The sequence below is a fragment of the Lissotriton helveticus genome, chromosome 1_2, assembly GCF_964261635.1.
Source record: "Lissotriton helveticus chromosome 1_2, aLisHel1.1, whole genome shotgun sequence".
NCBI lineage: Eukaryota > Metazoa > Chordata > Amphibia > Caudata > Salamandridae > Lissotriton > Lissotriton helveticus.
The window spans coordinates 102,245,772-102,268,557 of NC_136058.1; the positions used below are offsets into that span (position 1 = coordinate 102,245,772).

At 44.4% G+C, this 22,786-nt stretch overlaps 1 protein-coding gene across 12 annotated transcripts in view; it reads right to left on the reverse strand.

The window, feature by feature from the left end:
- The window catches only part of ATG4C (autophagy related 4C cysteine peptidase), a 375,968-nt gene that overhangs the window by 311,511 nt on the left and 41,671 nt on the right, over window positions 1–22,786 (reverse strand). For 7 of the 12 annotated variants that reach the window (XM_078669373.1, XM_078669326.1, XM_078669318.1 and 4 more), the window contains 2 exons: window positions 18,702–18,794; window positions 17,490–17,572 (listed from right to left, as the gene is read on the reverse strand). The gene's annotated coding sequence lies outside the window, so the exon portion shown is untranslated. Of the gene's footprint in view, window positions 1–17,489; window positions 17,598–18,701; window positions 18,795–22,786 lie in introns of all 12 variants that reach the window. The other 5 variants (XM_078669406.1, XM_078669368.1, XM_078669359.1 and 2 more) reach the window with 1 other exon arrangement.

A 22,786-nucleotide genomic window follows, 5' to 3' on the forward strand; every position in this document is an offset into this window, starting at 1 on the left:
TAGGGCAAAAACTGTAACTGCAGTAATTTATAGACGGAATGCTGAATGATTCAAACATTCTCCCCAGTCAAGAGATCTGGGTTAAATCCATTGTTCTTTTGCCCACTACTCCATCACAGTTTGGATCTAGCCACATGCAAATCACTCTTGACCCTGTACCTCATGGGAACATTCCAGACCGAACTGCCAAGCCAGGTCCTCCCTGGACCGGAAACAAGCATCCTGGGACCAGTTTCGGGATATATCCCCCTTCATCAGCCAGGCTAGCTTGAATCCAGTTGCACAGTGAGCAAGGGACCCACGTCTAGGCATACCCATCCCACTTAGGGCGAAAAGTGTAATTGCAACAAGTGATAGACTACAGACAATACAGAATGCAGCAGACCTCCCCAACAGACCCACATCACCCCTCTCCTCAAAAAGCTCCACTGGCTCCCCATTCAGAAGAGTTGGCAATTCAAGAAGTTGAACCACGCCTACAAGGCCCTTTATAACCAGGGACCAGCTTACATCAACCACTGCCTGAACTTCCACCAACACTCCAGACACCTGCGCTTCACCTCCCTCTCCCTTGCCCATACCCCTCATATCCGCCGTAGCAGCCGTGGCAGGCGCTCCTCCTACCTTGCTGCGAAATCCTGGAACAAATTTTCCCCTCACCGATGGACAGCATCCTCGCTACTTGAATTCAGGAAAGGACTCAAGAAAGGGCTGTTCAACTGACCCTTCTTCGCAGCAGGGTCCTCAGCCCCTGGATACCTTTACGTGGACAAGTTGCGCTCTATAAATACTGTGTGATTTGATGTGATCTACATTTCGTTACTGAACAATACCCCTGACCCAATGTTTTTTTTTAACGGAAATGTGGGAGGAGGACCTGGGCCTCTTGGATGAATATGGCTGGAGAGAGGCAAAAATGGCCCATAGAGTTCCAGCAATTTCAACGAAACTCCAACTTAGTCAGGTGATGTACCTCCACAGAGTGTACTTCAGTCCCTCACTGCTGCACAAGATGGGGGTGCTCTGCCTCCACGATGCTGGCGGTGTCCGCACCCAACGGGCACCTTCTTCCATATGATCTGGGGCTGCCCAGTATCCAAACTGTAGCACGACTTTGCGCTTTTCCCTCAGATTGTGGGTAGTGTGGTCCTTCTTGCTCCAAAACCAGTCCTGGCCTGCTGGATGAATAGGGACGGAGTCATCACATTCGATGGCTAGTTGGTATGGGCTTCATTCTTGCAAAGAGGGACATAGCCCGTCCTTGGCGTTCCAGTTTGGCCCCGCTCTTTCTCCAATAGGTTTGGGGAATTAATTTTACTGCTGCAGCAAAAGACTTTGTTTACAAGCCCATGGGATGCCCGAGAAGCACCAAAATGTTTGGGGCGAGTGTCTAACCTATTCAGGATCACCGTCTTCCATGATGAAATATCTTTTTCATTGTACTCCTGTATTTCTGACACCGGGGTTCTACGAGGTTTGGGCATACTGAAGCAGCACTTATTTTTTGTTTATTGTTATGCACCTGTTGATATACAAACTGAAAATCAATAAACAGATTTATATTTAAAAAAAAGACTACCTAGTAAGAATGCTATGGATGATGAGGAACTTATATTTCAGACGTTTTAAATAAGTGCCATTATTGGCAAAACTTGTGAGTGCCCTGTGGCTCCATGGGACATGTCGATTTTCTTCCTTTTGCTCAGGTGGTTAATGTAGGTTGTCCATCTGGGATGTGAAGCTTCTATGTAGAAGGCACCCGCACTTTGTGTTCCTATCCACCCTCTTCTGCTCCTGATACAGTTTAAGGAGCTTCGGAGTAACTCATCATCAGGGCAGGCATGTGCCGGTAAGCATGCCATCAGTGCTTAATTTGAGGTTTCCGGTGCTCAGCACTGGCACTTAGGGCCAGAAGTACGTAGTTAATTGATTGCGTTTACCAAAAAGCAAATGTTTGCGGTTCACTATTGGGTAATCGCAAACACTCAAGTACAAATGTGTGCTTCACACATTTTGCAATTCCCAGTGGGTCGCAAAGAGGCCCACCTCATTAATATTCACGAGGCAGTCTCGGTTTGCGACCCATTGGGAATCACAAAAATCACAGAGATGTTAGCCTGCTAGGATCAAGAGACCACCATGTCTGTGATTGCCTTCAATAAAGCATTTTGTTTTAAAATACAGCCGTTTTCCTTAAAGAAAAACAAGATGCGTTTAAAAAAAAAAGAAAAGTTTTCTTTTCATTTTTTAAAAGTAGGCAGTGATCAGTGGGACCATACTGTTGCTCTTAAAAAATGCTTTAACAAACAGTCACAAAGTGGAAGGGATCCCTTCCCATTTGCAAATGGGTTACCACCTACTGATTCCGTATCAGGAAGGGACACCCTAAACACGCCTCTCCCCAATACTTAATTGTAAACCGAATTTACGATTTGTACATTTTGAAAAAAGCCTTTTTGCATTTGGGAAATCTGCCCTTTTGTGAACATAAAAAAGCTTTGAACATCTGGCCCTTAATACTCAACACTGGCTCTTATGCCTGTTTGCCACATGGTGGCGCTGTTTGGTTATTTTTGTTATAAGCACAACACTAGTTGTTTAATCATTCAATATACATTAAAAATGAATCCTAACTGAAGCCCAGGGGATTCTTATACCTTTGGGTCTCCTGGAATAGTCTGGTGGGCAGTAGTTGTGTTGGTACTGTCATTGGCAGCACTGGCAGGGGCAATGGGTGATGCAAGCGGCAGTGGCCTCCTTTTTTTTTAAACAAATTTAGCACTGCCTGCCACCCACTACATCCTGATAAAACCAAATATATCACTACAACGCCTGTAAAACCGATCCTAAATCCAGTGATGGAGGAGGAAGGCACAGCACACCTTGAATGAAAGAGGTGGGTATGGAAGAAGATTGACAGGAGGTCCAACCAGAATGCATCGCTGAAAAGAGCATGAGTGGCTTTGGTGGGACCCAATGTTTGAAATGTGTCGAACTGGGCCATGTAGCTCGATCCTGCTCTCAAAGAACCAACCTAAACCCATGGAAATATGAATTTTCAGAGTGGAAAGCCTGGGCCTTTAAACCCCACTTGTCTTTGTGAAGTGAGTACAGAAGAACAATGGTTGTATGATTAGTGGTTGGCTGTTGCCAATCCTGATGATTAGTGGTTGGCTGTTACCAATCCTACTACCAGAGTTGTGCCTCTCAAGGAAGTATGAGTCTGCTGATGATATTACTTGTGTTCATGTGGATACAAAAGAATATCCCATCCAACTGTACAAGTTACTCTGGAGGTGAAAGAATCACTCCTGTCGTGACTATTGGGGTGTTGCCACATTTGTTGGGCCCAGTAGGGTTAGGGACAGACATTTCAGGCAGCTCTTTCTTACGTTGCTCCTGATCCTATATGGTTGATGGAAGCGCCATTTACTGAAAACTATGTCCCAGAAGGAAACCAAACAAAATCTAGGAAGAGTACTCATCGGAAAAGAGGGCGAGAAACCTTTATGGACCCAGACATTCTTGCCATCGTCTGCTCGATATCTGAACTCCATGCCCAGCTAAAACATCTATCTTTGAGATAAACCCTAAATTCTGATCACTGTGAACTAAATAATTTTCTGAGCGTGGTCCAATCTGGGTTTTAATTCCGCCGCAGGACTAAGACCTGCATGTTAAACGCAGCCTTGGACCAGAAGCGGTGATGCCCTGTAATTCTTCACAGTCGTTGCATTTGTTAAGGCCAGTCACAGAATGCTGGGTCAACTGGGGTTGACCATGGAAGAGTTTTCCAGCTGCCCTTCTGATTTATGGCCAATAGGTCTCAAGAGGTTTAACCAGACCTGTCCATCACCAGTGAGCTCACCTCTTGGGTCCCAAAAAGCTCGCCACTTTCTCCTAATATCTCCAGTCTTGACATGCCACTGTTCAAAAGCATCTTTGAGAGCTATAGCATGGAGCACCATATTTATGCAGACAGCACCCAAAGTCACATCAACATCTGTAACAAACTGTCCGCCCATCAGCAAGTCACAGAATGATATGTAAGTTTTCCAAGATGAATGTGCCAATAACTGTTTCTGTATTAATGCCTTTAAAACGGAGGTACTGCCCCCAGCAACCAGGCAACCACCAGTCCACTTTTCCATTGACGGCCCTCCCTCCATAGTGCCACCCTCGGCACCATATTGAAATGTCTGTAATGTGGGCCTTGTACTTGATTTTAAAATTTCAATTACTTTATAGTAGAACAATGTTATACAGAAGTGGATTATACCTTCTACGAATTTGTCGATCTAACTTCATATCCTTTTTACTGCTACAAAGGATTATAGCTTTTCGTGTTTACTTCCATAATAAAAAATTGAAAGAGAACATACAGATTCCTTCCTGCTAAGGACTCCAAAGAAGTCAACTGCAGTTTTCGCCCAGGTGTGCTTTGGAAGATCTGACAGGTTCAAAGGATGCTGTGTTGTTTTGGGAGATAAACAGTCACACACATGACAAGCCTGGAGCTCTCTCTGAACTTGCTCATCAAGATGAGGGAATCAAACACTGTCTTTGAGGGCTCGCTTTGTGGTGACAATTCCACAATGACCCTGATGTGCCACATGAAGGATTTGCTGTGATAACCTTTCAGGAATGACTATTCTCGACCCTAGCAAGTTGATCCCTTCTTGTGTAATGGACAGTTCATCATGGACATTCTTGAATTTCTGGTATTCACTGTTGTTATCAAGAGGTTGTGTATGTGCTCTCCAGGATTGATGCGTAATAATGTTTTTGAGGATGAGCATATTCCTGTCTGCATTGTTAGCAGCACTTATTTGCTCCATGGACACAGCTGCATGAGAGCTGGATCTCACAATTAAGGTAAACAAGGTCTCAACCATTTTGGAAAGGGAACCCTGACACTGCATAGGCCCTCTGGAAAAGTAGTTGGCAGGGTTTGATCTTTTTCCATCCGGTGCACAATGGTGTGATTATACTCTTGCAGTCTCAACCCCCACTTCTCAATGCAAGGGGCATCTTGGCCTTTGGATTGCAAAGATAGTGAGCAATGCTTGGTGATTAGTAACAAACGTAAAACGTTTTACATACAGAAACAGATGGAAGTATTCACAAGCCTACACAACAGCTAGGCTTTCTTTCTCAGGTTACAAGCAAGTCATTCTGTGACAAACTTAGACTAGCAAAAGCTACAATGCGCCTTCGTGCATTTGCACGTCCACTATGTTGGGTAAGAATCGTGCCCATGCCCACTGGGCTGGCATCCATAACAATCTTTGTATGCAATTTTGGATCAAAGTAAGCCAGTTCAGTAGCACTTTCAATTGCATTCCTAATCATCTTAAAACATTAATCACATTCCCCTGACCACTGAAATCACTTTCACAAAACGGCACTCAAAGTGGCCAAGTCTCAGATCTACCTGGAACATTAGCTGGTTATACCAAGAAAAGAACATAGAATGGTTACCTCTTGTGGAGGGAAGGTAGATAACAAAGCCTGAACTTTGGCTGGATCTGGACTTGTTCCCCATTTAGAGAAAATGTGCCATACAAGCTTTAATTTTGTTTTGTGAAATTCACACTTTTCAGCCTTCAACGTAAGACCTGCATAAGCAAGTAGGCAGCACACTGTAATGGCTCTATCATGTACCTTTTGTGTGGCCCCAAAACTAGCTTATCATCGCTGTAGTTGAAAGTAAATATGTAATTTACAGGGCGTCAAAACTACAGGCTCGCGATATGAAGCGCCATATTAAAAAAGTGCTGGTGCAAACTTTCACTAAAAGAGTTTCTCTCTAGCTAAACTGGTTCCCAAAGTATGTACATTTTTTTACACCGGCGGGTAATTTGGCATCGAAATTCGCAGAATCTTCAGGCAGGGCTGCAAAATATAGCTGGTTGGATGCACACCAACATGCTAAAACTTAATGGTGGAAAAACAGAGGCCTTAATTCTCAGTAAAAATAAAGACCTCTGGGGACCCCGACACTGGCCTCCTCAAATGGGTGACCTTCCCCAGCCAATGGAACGAGTCCGCAATCTAGGAATAATCATTGATGACCAGCTATCAATGAGGCAGCAAGCAGTCAGGGTCGCCTCAATCTGCTTCACCATCCTAAAATGGCTCAAAAAATACTTTGGATGTTGCCTGACCCCACACAAAGAATTGTGGTTCAGGCCTGATTACCTCTAGGCTGGACTATGGCAATGTCCTATATTTAGAAGGCAATAAGGAGGTGGTTTGAAAACTGCAGCTAGTACAGAACTCGGCAGCAAGACTGCTTTGCCAGTTGCCTAGAAAGGTATCTATTTCAGGATCCCTCCCCGACCTCCACTGGCTTAGGATGGAGAACCACATCAAATTCAAGGCCATGTGTTATATGCATAACATTAAAATGGGCACAGCTCCACAGTATTTGAGTGCTTTAGTCCATCCCTATATCCCAAGAAGTCTTCTCCGATCTTCTACTCAGGCCAAATTCTCAGTACCTAGGATCAGACGGTCACGTATAGGTGGCCGTTTTTTTTCTTATATGGCCCCCTCACTATGGAACTCACTCCCCCCCACTTTGGCATGAAACCATCTACACGAACTTTCACAAAGTTCTCAAAAAATGTGGTTATTTAACCAATACCGCTTTCCCTCTCTTGCTGCATTAGTCCGATGGCGCCGGGAAACCTCCGGGTAGCTGTGCTCCTTATAAGATTACATTATTAATAATAATAATAATATTGATAATAATAAAATCTACAGTTTAAAAAAACACAAGAGTGATGTATACAAAACACCAAGGGGACAGCACGTTAGTACACTTAGCTTTTTTACCGAATAAATTGTGCTTTAAAACATGATTGCCACTTCATAACATTTTATAGAACCCAAGTTCGCATTAACCTGCTAAATGGTACTCGGTTACCATCCTAACAGAGTAGAGGCCAATCATACCCTGTCGGCTTTCAAACATGAAGCCACAGATTGCTTCAGTTTGTGATTGTTACCGTTTTACCATCCAATAAGAATTGTTGTGGAACACTATTATTTGTATTTACTTTACAAACTGAAAATGCAATAATAGAAGTTTTGGCTACACCTGAACTAAGATCGTTGGTCAGTTCAAGCAATTAAGCTGTGATATAGCCAGGGCCACTGGAATTATGCAGTAAAGGAGGACCTAATTATGTAGCATCATTGTGTAAATAACGCGGCAAGAAAAGGCAAGTTATGCGACGTAATGCAGCACATTTCTTGATAGTATTTCTTCTCTATATTGTACTTTTTAGGATTTGCCTGCATAGCGTTTGCGCTATGGTTGTGAAATGTCTTGTATTTAACACCTTGGCTGCGTCTGGAATTCCGCACCGGTGCTGGACATTCCAATCGCGGGCGTGGTCATGACGGCTCCCGGCCATCATCACCACACACCGACTGTGACTCATGACGGCCGGCAGCCGTCATGAGCACCGAAGGGGTTAATATATCTTAAAAGGGGGCTCTTATCAGTTCCCATAGTCGATTTACTGTGTCCATCCGCTGTTGTGTGTAACTTTTTTTTCTTTACTTTCCCTGAATGCACGTATTTAACCAGCTGTCTTACATTCCTGATCTTTTCATCGTGACACAACCTAGAAGTAATCATTTGATCTCATTCTACATTTTACGTGGGCTTAAGTTCTTGAACTCGATTTTATGACTTTGTTTTGGGCAATTATATTAGTGTGCTTGCACTGGTTTCAGCGTCTTTTTTTCCTGCAGCATGCTTGCCGTGCGTTTTCAAAACCATTGCATCACTGCGGTGCAGCTGAAGAATCGTCACAGCATCTGTTGTGCGGCTCCAAGATCGCCGCAGCCCAAGTCTTGAGCACTGTCTCTATGAAGTCCGGTACACCCGCTTCGACTCCAATGCCGGCCCTGCTGTGTAGATGAAGATTTGAGCAATCACCTGCTCACGCCTGGGGAGATCGATGCAGCACCTTTTCCACAGCATCGACCCCTGGTGCATCTGGATTTTACACGCATCACACTTGTGCACCAAATTCTTCATCGATGTTGTCCAGCAGTAAGGAACCGAGGCTGCATGTCTGGAAATCAACGCATCAACCCTCCTCACAGTAAGGAACCATCCATCACCTCACCTTCGCTGCAGTAAGGGAGTAAGGAACCGATGAATGGCTTTGTTTTCTGGCACCTCACTCCCCTGCGCCTGTTATTCATCTTTGATTTTGATGCATCCCTGGTACTTTGCACTGGAAGTGACGCATCCATAGTTTTCTATGACTAAACTATTTTAAACCTTTTAAGATTATATTTTTGCTTCTGTATTTTGGATTTTTTTCGTTTTGGTCTTGTTTTACTTAGATAAAGATTTTTTATTTTTCTAAAACTGGTGTGGTGTCCATTTGTAGTATTTTCGCTGTGTTACTGTGTGTTTATGTTCAAATGCTTTACACGTTGCCTCTGAGATAAGCCTGACTGCTCGTGCCAAGCTACCAAGGGAGTGAGCATGGGTTATCCTAGCTGAGTAGTCCACTGACCCTGACTAGAAGGAAGGGTCACTACTTGGACAGGGTGCAAGCTATTGCCAATTAAAGACCACCATTTCTAACAATCTTTTAACATTTTCTCTTACCTTTTTGGAGGGTGCAGTAACTGCAATTTGCTACTGGGCCACTCTTTTCGTTAGAATGCGTTTTCCCATACTTGTTGTTGTGTTTTTAATTTACAGTCATCCTAGAACGGTAAATAAAAAAAAATGGCTACTGCAGTTTAATAATGCATGTGACAGCCATTTTAGTTTTTCTCGCCAGTGCGCATCCACAACTCAAAGCCAAATGTCAACTAATGCCTTTGAAAGGTGAAACCCATTGGCTGCGCTAATGCTTGTTAGAGGAACAGAAACCAGAGTTAATTAAATGGCCACAAAACCGTCAATAGTTTTATTTACGTATTATTTCCTTATAAATAAAGCGTTTCTCTCCATCACTGCACTGGCTTGCACATGAACATGTGATTCATAGCGTAATGATATTAGCCTTTTTCAACTCATGCATGGGCAAGAGGCCAAACATATTTTGCCTCTCTGAGCTAGTGAATTGAGTAAAAGGGCTTTCTTTCTCAAAACGTGCCTGTCTCTGCTGAATATCCTATAGTACACAAGATACTTTATTAGTGGGTGTCCTCATCTTTGTAGAAATAATAATGTGTTCTGGAAACCTCTAAACTTGCCTCAACATTAATGGAAAGGAAATCCTGTTTCTTTCATTATTTATTACACAAGCAGTCAAACTGTAACAAAAGGCCATTTGCTTTATTTTGCATCATTGCAAAATGTATATAGTAAGGCCCCAAATGTCATAAATGCCAGTGTACTAACCCACACGAGCAAGTCTTGTTCAGCCGCCCTTTCATTGTAGAGTGTCTTTTTAGGTTGATCTTTCGAGACCATTTCGAGACCATTTCTATCTTCTTCTGGGGGTAAAGTCCACCCACTGCTATTCATTTGTTTGTTTCAGTGTCTGTTAAAAATTCTCTGTTGTTATTGGTCAGTCATTCCTCTTGTCCCTCCTTTTTGCCTTTCATTTCCTCCCATACAACATGGCCTAACTACTGTATTTTTAGACCTTGGTTCAATATCTTTGTTTCATGGGACTATATTTATCTTCCTTTCCTGCCTGTGTTTGCTGTTGCCTGTTTATTTTGGTCACTCTCTTATTTATCTTGTCATAGTTGCTATTCATTGAAAGACTGCCCCTTTAACAATCCTCATGCATTAGGTGTGCTCCTTTAATTTCCTTCGGCTCTACAGACCATCTGTTGTGCTCCAATCGGAGCTGCTGTGAAGGTGGTGCTCCCACTTGTTTTTATTTACTGTTTAGGTTTCGCGTGCATTGCAGCAAAAAGCGCTGCTCCACCTCCGCAAGAGATTTTGTAAGAGAGGACTTTGAGAAGAGGGCTTTAAGCCCCGCCCCTGATTTCCATTGGATGGCGTTACTGTTTATGCTAAACGGTGGCTGCCATTGGAAAGGAGGGTTTTTGATTGCAGCCCTTTGGCTTGCGATCCAGATTGGGTTACCTGCTTCACGGCTGTCGTGAAGCACTTTCCTATCTTTATGGTGCCATGTGTCTAAACACATGGACCTATAAAGACAAGAGATCCCCAGGCTCCGGTACGATCCTCTTTTGCTTTCGGGACCGCGCTTGTTTACAATGCATTCACGAGCGACTGCATGCCGTTTTTAAAATGGATTTACTTTTTTCTTGACTATGCATTCACCGCGCTTTAGCTTTAAACAACTTAAGCTGAAACGCGGGTGCCACGATTACTTCAAAAGCAAAGAAATGGAAAAAAAACTTTTTTGTATTTCTGTACTTTTGAAGCAATTGCGGCACCCACGCTTTAGCTTATGGTGTTTACAGCTAAAGCGCGAGTGCAGCAATTGTAACAAAAGTCAACAAATAGGGGGGGAGGCGTGGCCGCCATTTTTTTAAATTTGCTTACTTTTGTTACAATCGCCGCACTCGCGCTTTAGCTGTAAACATCATAAGTAAAGAAGTAGAAAAAAATCTATTTCTTTACATTTTCAGCAATCGCGGCACCCGCGCTTCAGCTTACAATGTTTACAGCTAAAGCACGAGTGCCACAAAGGTCACTCATTTTTTTCATTTTCCCAGCAGTTTAGAAAATGCTAGTGCACATTTCCACTGACATTCTGGGCTACATAGGTTGCACTGCTGCAATTTTCCATCTGCAAAAGCACGGCCTGTAAGTTGGTAGCCCTTGTTTGCACTGTCTGAGGGCTAAAAAAAAACTGTTGGTTGGTTCAAACGTCCCTGCAACACTGCATGACACAAGTGCAATAAATGTAGTTTGCTACAGTTCAGCTCGGATACAGCACAATATCATGTTTTCAAAATACAATTAAAGAAAAGCCAACAAGCAGACTAGTAAGAGATTACTGAACACATCCGCTCGTTTACAGCGCTCAGTTAATCGCGGGACACACGGGCTTGCAAGAGTAATTAGAAATCACTCCTCTCATGGCAGCAGAAAGTTATTCAAAGCTGAATCTTTCATAAAAACAAGGCCTTACACATGACAAATTAACATTTTTTCCGAATTTATTAATTAAGTCCCCTAATTCTTTTACACACAGGGCAATACGAGCTTAGTACTGATGTGGTATGAGTCAGAGGTCATAAGATCAAGAAGTCCAGTTGTATGCTGGCCATTGACGTTCGATATACTACAATATTTACCACTAAAATGGGAACAGAGCACAGTACTTTGCACACACAAAAGTTGAATGGAAGCTGCGGCGCCTGAGACTATTTTGGTGGCTTAGGTGAGGTACATTTGTTGCAGCCGATTCTTTGTATAAACTAAACATCCAGGCACCTATGCCCTTATTCAATAGCTTCATAAGAGTGATCCCCAGCAGAGGACGCTTTTGGAAATAACTTGTGTAGCCAATACATTGAAACTTGTAGTATTAGTGAGAAAGACAACAGAGTGCATGATGGGTGTACTCTGATTTTTTGATATCCCACCCTCTCCTGGTGGGTGACCATTATCTCTCCCAGCCAGAGAAATAAGTAAATGCTGTGACAGGAAATGATCTCTCTACTCTCCATCAGGGAAGCACACTAGCATTGGTTTTGTTCAATGTGGGACCACGCTCCCTCTACAATGCATTCATTGCAAGTCACTGAAGGGTTCCCTGAGCATGTAGAGGGAGGAGGCTAACGGCCAAGCTCCGTTTTAAAATCAAATATTCCGGAGGTGACTTGGTATTTTATTCCTTATAGTACATGAGCCCATCTTTCTCCTTTCACCCCAAAAATTAAATCCTCTTGCAATTCCATTTGAAAGATATAGTATGGGTGGAGATATCTGGAATAACCGTGGAGTCTTTAGTACACAAATAAACAACCCAATATGCAGCTAGTGTTTTGATGCCAAAACATGTAAGCAGCTTGGTATAAGTCGTTTGCAAAAAAAGTTCTAATTCAGAAGGTGCTTTAACATGCAGAGTAACTGGTTTCTTGTAATGAGCTACAGCAGTAGAAAAATAAACATATTGCCATCAAAGACTCCTCCCTGGTAGTGACCGCTCATTTTCAGGGAAGAATTGAAACGCTAGTTGTGCCTTTTAGGTTCATACAGCTAGTGTAAATGTGCTCCTTGACTGCAGGTATTCTCACAACTCAACTGTAATAAATGATTACAGTACAGTAGCTACTTCGCTTCCTTATCATAGGTGCCTGGAGCAGTCACATCTAAACTATGAGAACAAAATTATAGAGAGATTTCCATACATGTATTGTAGCCTTCCATGTATTGCAGACATAATAAAGTCATCTTTTGTGCTTCTCTCCCATCCTCTTTCGCCTTTCTTTCCTCCTCTCAAAGCCTCTTCTCCCAGTGACTAGATTGGTTTGCACTTCGTTTTCTGCCAGGCTAGCCTTATCACCTTATATATGCAGCTAGTGACTTCTTTATACCTTAACTTCGCTGGATGAACACTGCGGCTAGCTCCCCTACTCAAATAAAGAAAATACATTCATCATGCCATTTTTTTTCTTACAAAAGAAAATGAAAAAAGAACCGAGAACTTACATCTCGATGTCTGTCGGCTCCGTGAGTTCTCGGTACTAAAGCACACAAGTCGTGGGATATTTCTCTCCCTACACAGTCATTCAAGAACAAGTATTCTTAGAAACAAATGCTTAAACAGAGCTGTCAGCACTTTCAGCAGCATTCCTGACAGCAGGCACACAAAGGCCGTTGTTTTTTCTTCGTTTATCACAACTGGACTGAGGAGCAAGGGTTCAGAGCCAAGAAACAGGATGTGCCCTGGGTTCAGATATCAGATTCTGAGGGCCGCACTTTACAGATGTGCCCTGGTGGGGGACACACTCCTTACATACAGATGTGCCCCACTTCAACTGCAAACCAGATGAGGCGACAATAAACCTGGCTTTTTCCCAGTGTCCACAGCACAGACTTCACAATCGGTTTCTACCTCATTTTGTTCTAACCAACTCTATTTGTTGCATCAAAAATGGTATATTTTTTTAGAAAAGACTCCAAGCCACTCAATGTCCAATTTCTCCTGCATCCATAGATGCATCCATCTGCCCATTTGCTCCACCAATACCATCACCATTACCACCACCAATACCACCACCATCACCACTAATACCACCAATACCACCACCACCATCACCACCTTACCACCACCAGCAATACCAACACTACCAACACCACCAATACCACCAATACCACCACCACCAAAACCACCAAAACCAATAACACCACTACCAATACCACCATCAATACCACTACCACCTCCACCACCAATACCATCATCACCAATACCACCACCACTACCAACAATACCATCACCACAAATACCACCAATACCAATTCCACCAACACCAATACCACCAACACCACCACTACCACCAAAACCACCGCCAATACCACCACCAATACCACCACCAATAACACCAATTCCAATACCACCACCCCCACCACCACCAATACCACTAATACCACCACCACCAAAACCCCCAATACCACCACCAATCCCCCACCACCACCACCACCAATACCACCACCACCACTACCAACAATACCACCTATGCCAATTCCACCAACACCAATACCACCAACACCACCACCACCAAAACCACCGCCAATACCACCACCAATACCCAGCCGTGGCCGGTAGTGGGAGTACCGGCCGGGTGATGACGTGGGGAGGGGGAGGGGCAGGGGCAGGGTAGGATGTAGTAATATATGGAGTACGGAGTTTCACAGGTAGGTAAACAAATAAATAAAAAAAACTAGGTTTGTTGTGTGCACTGCATCACCAAATGCGATGCAGTGTGTGCAACGAAATTCGTTTTTTAAATTTATTTGTTTACTTACCTGTTAAAATCCGTAATCCATATATTAGTACCCCCCACTCTGCCCCTCCCACTCCCCACGTCACCGCCTGGCCGGTACTCCCACTGCCGGCCGCGGTTGCCAATACCACCACCAATAGCACTACCAATACCACCACCAATAACACCAATTCCAATACCACCACCCCACCACCACCAATACTAATACCACCATCACCAAAACCCCCAATACCACCACCAATACCACGAATACCACCACCAATACCACCACCACCAATACAATACCACCACCACCACCACCAATACCACCTGTGAAAGTGCCATCTTTAAAGTGGCTTTCAGCCATCAGTTTACGCTTAGCGGTATGCTCATCTACCGCCCACCCGGCAATGATTCTGTCTTCAGGTCCGCACTGGCCGACATGGTCAGTCCTATAGCGATGGGTTGTGCCAATTTCAACATCATTGGGGACCTTAATATTCATCTTGATAATAGGTCGGCCACAACCGTGAACACTCTGCTGGCGGATCTTGAAGCCCTCCAACTCAACCAGCTTGTCACTCTTCCGACCCACTCAGGGGGCCATATCTTGGACCCCTTCTTTACCACGCTAGATGGGGTGAAGATGACAGATCCGATCCAGATGGGATGGACGGACCACTTGCTAGTGGAAGCCTTTTTTCCTATCCGCGATAAGTCTTTTACATCAGTGGACAGGCCAATTTTAAAAAGGCTTTGGCATAAGCTTAAACTTGAAGATTTTTATAATCTATTGGAACAGAAACCTTTGAGCGATTTTGATAATGTGGACCAAGGATACCAACAGTTCTGCTCATGGATCTCGGAGGCTCTTGACTCCCTTATACCCCTGAAGTGGTCGAAATGTAGGGCAAAAACAGCTAGCCCTTGGTATAATGAGTCTCTTGCCGAGCTGAAAAAGTCTTGCCGGAAAATAGAGAGGGAGTGGAGAAGGTCTTATGATCCTACTCTAAAAATCCGGTATTTTGCGGCTCTAAAACACTATCATAGGGCCATCTGCAGAACACGGGCCACATTCTACGCTCAGGAATTTGCAGCCAGCACTAACCCTTCCAAACTGATTTTTAAGGTTCTGAAGGACCTTATGAAAAAAAGAGCCACCTCAGAGGTGATTTGCACAGACTCCCATTGTGAGAATTTGGCCATCTTTTTCCTGGAGAAAGTGCAAAAAATCTATCGAGGATTTGATTTATGTCAGCCGACTGGTGCGGTAGCTGACCCTGATCCGTTGAGGTATGAGACCCTGGCTATAATACCAGGTTTGTCGTTGGAGATCTTCGACAAACTTAGCCTTAGGATCAAATCAGGCTCCCCTTTGGACCCGCTGAAGCCGGTTCTTATCAACACACTCTCCCCGCTGTGCCGGACTCCCATATTGAACCTTATCAATATGTCGCTGTCCAGTGGAGTAGTTCCCACCGCCTGGAAACAAGCGGTGGTTACTCCTATACTAAAAAAAGCCAACTCTGACCCTCGGTTGTTAGAAAACTATCGACCCATCTCCCTATTGCCTTGGATCTCTAAAATAGCGGAAGCACATGTCAACTCGGTTCTGGCTGAGCATCTGGCCCGTAACCAGATACTGGATCCCAGTCAGAACGGCTTCCGGCCAGGACACAGTACCGAGACGGCGTTACTTTACATCACTGAACATCTTCGCCAGGTACTTGATTCGGGTCGTACAGCAGCGCTTCTATTACTAGATCTTAGCGCTGCTTTCGACACTGTGTCCCACCAGATATTGATCCAACGCCTAGAGGAGGCTGGAGTCTCTGACACCGCTTTGGAGTGGTTTCGATCATTTTTGTCTGATCGAACCTTTAAGGTGGCGATATCTCCAGGCCAGTCTACCATCTATCCCCTGGAGCTTGGAGTCCCGCAGGGCTCTTCGTTGAGCCCTACAATGTTCAACCTCTATGTGAAGCCGCTAGCTGCGGTCGTCAAGCAGTGGGGTCTGGTCATGACCTCATATGCGGACGACACGCAGCTGGCGGTGACACTTAGTGGAGATCCTGAGGTGGAGGCTCCAAGATTCCGGGCGGGACTTGTGGCAGTAGCAGGCTGGCTTCGCACCAATTGCCTACAGTTGAATGCCACCAAAACTGAGGTGTTGGTATTAGGGAAGCACGCCGAGCTATGGGGAAAGCAATGGTGGCCACCAGAGTTGGGCGTCACTCCGATTCCAGCGTCCGGAGTGAAAAATCTGGGCATCTGGTTAGACCCTGGGCTCTCTTTTATGGAACATACAAAAAGGACAGCCGCCACGTGCTATGGTATCTTGCGGGGTATAAGACCAGTCTTGAAATACTTTGATCCCCCCACCAGACAGCTAGTGGTCCAGGCGTCGATTTTATCCCGACTGGACTACGGCAGTTCGTTGATGTTGGGGGTGAATCAGGCGGAGGCCTCTAGGCTCCAGAGGGTACAAAATGCTGCGGCACGAGCCATCGTAGGCCTCCCTAGACACTGTTCGGTGTCAGGTACCATCTCGGCCCTTCACTGGCTTCCGGTCAGACAGCGGATTAAATTCAAGGTGCTGTGTCTGGCCTTCAAAATCCTAAAATCCTCCTCGCCGCCGGCTCTTGCTAACCTACTCACTCCGTACATCCCTCTAAGATCATTAAGATCAGAGGCGCTGTACTTGGCAGTCTGTCCCCGCTTTAAACTGAGTAGAATGGGCGGCCGCTCATTCCGGGTGCTCGCAGCGGGGATATGGAATTCGCTCCCGGTTTCTATTCGAGCTCTTAATGACCTGTTCGCCTTTAGGCAGGCGATTAAAACTTTTCTGTTTCCTGTTTTTTAATATTCTTCCGTTTTAATATGTGTTATGTTATAGTACCTGCCAAAAGCGCCGGGACGCCCCTTTGCTGGGGCAGCTGTGCGCGATAGAAATATAATTAACATAACATAACATAACCTCCACCACCACCAATACCACCACCATCACCAATACCACCACCACAATACCACCAATACTACACCACCAATACCACCACTATCAATACCATCACCACCAATACCACCCCCACCACAAATACCACCAAAACCAATACCACCACTACCAATACCACCGCCACCACCACCAATACCACCATCAATGCCACCACCACCAATAACAAGCAGTCAAGAAGGCCCTTTATTGCAATGCAATAGGTCTCACATTTGCGAGAGTTTAAGCTGTTAGTATTGTAAATAACAATGACTTTTAGTTATGTTTTAAAACCCAGCACATAAATAAAAGGCATTGTCATTTACAAAACCAATAGCTCAAACTCACGTGAATACGAGACCTCTTGCATTGCAAATGCTTGTTTTAGATTCTCTCCCGAAAACACGTTGAGTAACTAACTCCACGCGGGGCAACATTGTTAAAAGATTTAGATTCAGTATTACAAAAGTACAGCAAATCATTAATCAAATCGTGTCACTGCACACGTGTAGGGGCGGATTTACAATCGTACTCTTGTTTACTGTCTTGTCTCATGTTAGCATTTGATTGAAAGCCGAGTTGCCCCCTTGTAACTTACAGCGAGTGACGTCACCCCGCTTCTGGAGAGGCGTTCAGCTTCCTTCTGGTGCTTCGGTTTCTTGTTCCATTTTCTCACGTTTCCTGAATTGGATCAAAATATCGCAAGCTAAATGTCAAACAAAAGACACAGTTATCAGATTACAAGACAAAGCAAACGTGAATGAACATGTGAAGCCTCGGGTTGATGTCACACAGGCACACCTATGCAGACTGCCGTGATCATACCTGCACACGGACTCACACATTCTTGCACGAGATGTCTCAATTCTACCTTATCTGATGTTTGCTTTGTTTGTCAAATTAGTCTTATTCGGGATAGGCAGCAGTGCTGCACACAGGAAATGCAGAAATCAGAATGAGGTGCACAGGAAAGTGTCAGACCCTTCCTTGTCCCTTTCCTCTGCCTTGATTGCATCTGTGCAGGTCGTTTAGGCTAGGCCCTCCCTCGTGACAGTTGCACACAGACTGATAAGCTCTATCACAGTTGTTTACGTTACGGCCCCTCTTACGACCTTCACACAGCTTTCTTAAAACTCTACCTACTTCCCCCTTATAGGCTCTCTTCCCAAATATTTTTGCACCAGCAGTTTCTACTAGAAGAGCCCCCCTTACTTCAGAGCACACTTTCACTTCCTCCCCTGGGTATCGGAAGAATGAAGTAAGTAGAAAACTTATGCCAGCTCCAGACATCTGCTCACTCACGTGGACGCTGGAAGGCTTCTACTTAGCCTTGCATTGGCAGAGCAGCCCCTGGGATGGGGCTGCACGAGGGAAGAGGCATCACAGTGAAATCTCAAATCAATGCAGTCTAAACCACGCGTGCCTCTACAACGCTGCGCTAACAACGGATACGTCTGAACAATGCATGCCTTTACAATGCCTGCCTTTACCACGCATGCCTTTACCAAGCAATTTTGTGGTAAAGACACGACTAGTAAAAGGATGTATGGTAAAGATCACACCCGGCCCCGCCCTGAGCCCTAATAACTGCCCAACCCCCCTGAGCCCTAAAAACTATGCCGACTGAGCCCTAAAAACTATCCAGACCCGTCCGAGCCCTATACACTACCCCGACCTCCCAGAGCCCCAAACACTACCCCAAACCCCTCTGAGCCCTAAAAAACCACCCTAACCCCAGAGCCCTAAAAACTGCCCCAGCCATTAAAAACTACCCACACATCCCCCAAGACCCGGTTCCAACCCCACTTACCACACCGCGTCCTCTCCTGATCCTTCCTCTTCCTGTGCGTCAATTCCCAGCATCTAGATCACCCGCTGCCTGTTAAGGCAAGTGTGGCTCCGCCTGCGGGAAAACAGCACACATGGCTCAGCCCGCGTTATAAAGGCCGTTTCCCATGCAGTAGGTGTCAGCAACATGGCAATCTTGCCTATTGTGCACTATGCTGTTTTTACCGGTAGGAACTTTATTCTGGGACTTTTCCCCAGTGGGCCGCCAGGTTGTGGGCTGGTTTGGACAGCTGGGGGCACGTTTTTGTTCCCTTGACGGTTTTGCAGCATAGCTGCAATATCGACCCCTGTGCAGTGGCGTAGCTAGAGCTTCTGGCCCTCGGGCTATCCCCCAGATTGCCGCCCATGGCAGGTAGCGGGGTGTGCTGGGGGAAAAGGACAGCGAGCAGCGGGGGTGGATTGGCAGTGTTTAAGTTACGACGCCACTCTCTACTCCACTGCAGGTGAAAGCAAAGGGCGGAGCGGAGGTGCTGCGTGCCCAACCAACACTAACTTTGCATCACAATGCAGGGTGTCAGAGAGATTTACATAACATACAGATTGACAATAAATCACGCAAGTGTGTAAATCAGTGTACAAGATGTGTTGCATGAGTCAGTGAGGGTTAAAAGGTGTAGCAGTCACATATACTACATAGCTCACTGTGCTACATTAAAGGGCTTAGTATTTAAGAACTGCAAGTAACAAAGGATCTGTGTTCAAATCAGTAACACACTTACCAAGCCATCTGCATATTACATGTTGTGCTTTTCAAGCACATTAACCTTCTATACTACTTTAAGTCAGAGCTGGGACTACACAAACAGAAATTTCTCCAAGAAATATTTTAATCTCCAGGGTTATCTCACCGATTATTATTCCCTGATATTTACTGGGCCCCTCTGCAGCAGATGTCTTAACCCTATAAAAATATTAGAAAACGCAGACTTTGTAACCAATTAATCATAAAAGATGTACTAACATGCTTCTCCTTGTTGCCAATTTCTTTGTGGCAGAGTTTGAAAAACTTTGTAAAATTAGTTGAGACGTAGATTGTGCATCGGGATTGCGCCATTTTTTTTAGCACAATGCCAAAGCAAAATCTAATTTGTTAAATCTCATAATGTGCTTAAATGCACTCATGATATACCTAATAAAAACAAATGTGTGCGATAATAATATCTGATGTTACTTCTTGTGATGTCACTTACTGTGATGCCATGTGTGATGTCATGCATTGTGACATCACTGACCGTGATGGCACACACCATGATGTCTCTTGCATACTAAATAACTAGGTTACTAGGTAACTAGGTTAGCCCCTGCTCCCTCTCCCCCCCACCATCACCCATGTGCTGGAGCAGCAAGAAAGTCCACAGCTTCAACGCATTCCATTTTAGGAAGGAATAATTTTACCCAAAAACAAAACCTGCTGTGCCAATTCTTTCCCAAAATTCCCCCCCAATAATTTCAAGAGTAAAAAAATACAATTTACCTATTTTTCCCCACAGTCCAGGCAGTTTCATGGTCTCTCATCCCCATACCTTCCAAAGGCATGCACTCCTGGTAAAAGAACTCTATAACTTCCAGTATTGCTGAAGTAACAGAGTTCAGTGACTAAACAGCCAAAACTGCGAGAACTACTCTCTTCTAACCTCCCCAGCCATTAGCTAATGTAAATGTAAATCACCCAACATAGTAAAATACAAAACCAATTACAGTGTCAACAGGCTTCAAAAGTTCTCCAGAAAGGTAAATGTTGCCCAATTGGTGCAGGAGTCAAGGACCTGGGGCCATATGTATCAAGCAAATTCGCATTCGTTTGCGAATGCGAATTTGCCAAATGGTATGTATTAAGAAAATTCTGGTGCAAAACAAGGAATCGCAAAATTTGCGATTCCTTATTTTGCAATTGCATTTAAGGAATCACACATTTTAAGATTCCTTAAATGCAATGTATGAAGCAAAAATAAATGCAAATTGTCCTTAAGGAATCGCAAATTACCACCAACTTCAAGTTGGTGGTAATTTGCGAATTCCTTGAAAAATGCACTTACATGTTAGTAAGTTTAGGATTTTGTCTTAAGTTAGTTCTGTGAATCGGGCCCTGTATGTGTGTAGCTAGTTTGAGTGAAGTGTTTCATTTCAATGGTTTGTGATACTCAAAAGTCCTTTCCAAAGCCGCAAATTCCTCAAAAAAGCAATCAGTACACTGTTCAGAAGTGGAAAATAAAAGACCAAATGCAGGAACCAGACAAAGGAAGGATGCAGAGGTATTTAATTGCAAAAAGTGATGGCCTAACTCAACTAGACGAATTATATACAGGACACGTGAACATACTGCGGTACAGAAACCTACAGGAAATCACAAGAGAAACGCTGGTGTGTCAATGAAATAAAAGCACAGATCAAAAGTAAGGGATTGATTTATTAAGGAAATTATAGAGTTGAATTCTGAAATCAGTGGAGTCAGGCCCCCCAGAATACAACCATCTGGGGGTTTAAGGGTACTGTGGACTGGACTACTGAGGAAGCTACAGACTTGACTGCTAAGGAGTTTACGGTCTATAATGCTCAAGAGGATACTAAGGGCCTGATTACGAGTTTGGCGGATGTGTTACTCCATCATAAACGTGGCGGATATCCTGTATGTCATATTACGAGTTCCATTATATTCGATTGAATATAATGGACCTCGTTATACAGTAGACAGGATATCCGTCACGTATGTGATAGGTAACCCATCCACCAAACTCGTAATAAGGCCCCAAATGGGATTTTTATGGCACTCGTAACAAAGAAGGATAGACAGGGTCCTGGCAAAAATGGCTGTGACCAGTCGGATTCTGGTGGGAAAGAGGGAATTCCAGGCTTGCAAGCTAGAGGCACCAGAGACCACACACTGCAGAAGGGAGAAGAAAAGGAGCTGCAGTAGGAGCACATGAGGCAAGGAGCTGAAGAGTGATCCCTCAAGGTAGGAAGCAGCTGCAGAAGACTAGAGAGGGGGACACTGTGCTCAGCATCAGGGAAGCTGAAGGCTAGAAGCTGTAAGAAGCCGCAGCAAGGGCACATTAACAAGAGGTAGAAATCATCAACCACGGTGTGGTATAAATTAGTCCAAAATGCATGAGGATCAGCAGTGTGCTCAACGCAAGAATACCGCTCTTGATTTCAGCTCCTTAAATACCGTTCTCTAAACGAAAGCAACCTGAGAGGCAACAGATTCAGAACTTATAGCTTTAGTGCCAATGACAGTAGTTCTTTCCCTGCTTTTGCTGTGTGTCTTGCTAAGTAAATAAGAAGCAAGCCACTGAGGTTCAAAAAGCTATATGCATTGCAGCATGTTTTCAGAAGCAGCACATTGTAGAACCAATAGTCCATGCACTCCTATACAGACTTCTGAAACCTTTCAGGAGGGCCATATGTAAAGTAAGCCTTGGCAACATTTTGATACAGCTGGCCACGTTATGGAAATTCTCCAGTTTTTTAAGGGAGCACACAGCACATATGACAAAGTGTCACAAAATACTAGCAGGAGACTGGTTCACACAGATAATGTCTCGCTAAGAGACATATTATGATGGAACCTTCTTCTGGCGGTGCCTCAAGAAAAGAAAATGTATGCGACGTGAATGCTAAGGTAAAAAAAAAAGTGACCCTGAGAAACACCCATCCGCATTTCTGTACAAAAGCAAAACTTTATGAACAAAAAGCGTCAATGCCGGAAAACTGAAAGAAAATGGCGCATAGACTACTGCATGGGAGAAAAGACTCGATATCGAGAGGAGATAAAAGCCTATAAAAAGGAAGTAAAAGCCGCCCAAGCAGCGTACTTCTCAGACAAGATCCTAGCTGCAAAATCCAAACCTAGGGAAATCTTTCAAACTCTGCAAAAACTCACAAAACTCCCTCCTCCAAGCGTCTTGAAGGAAAAGTCTGTTGCCCAGTGCAATGACTTGGCTGAATTCTTTTCAGCTAAAGTAAATAAAATATATGCCTCCTTCCCCTGCACTTTCACTCCCACCCCTCCGCTAATTCAGGATAAAATCAAAGCGTTAGACTCCGCTC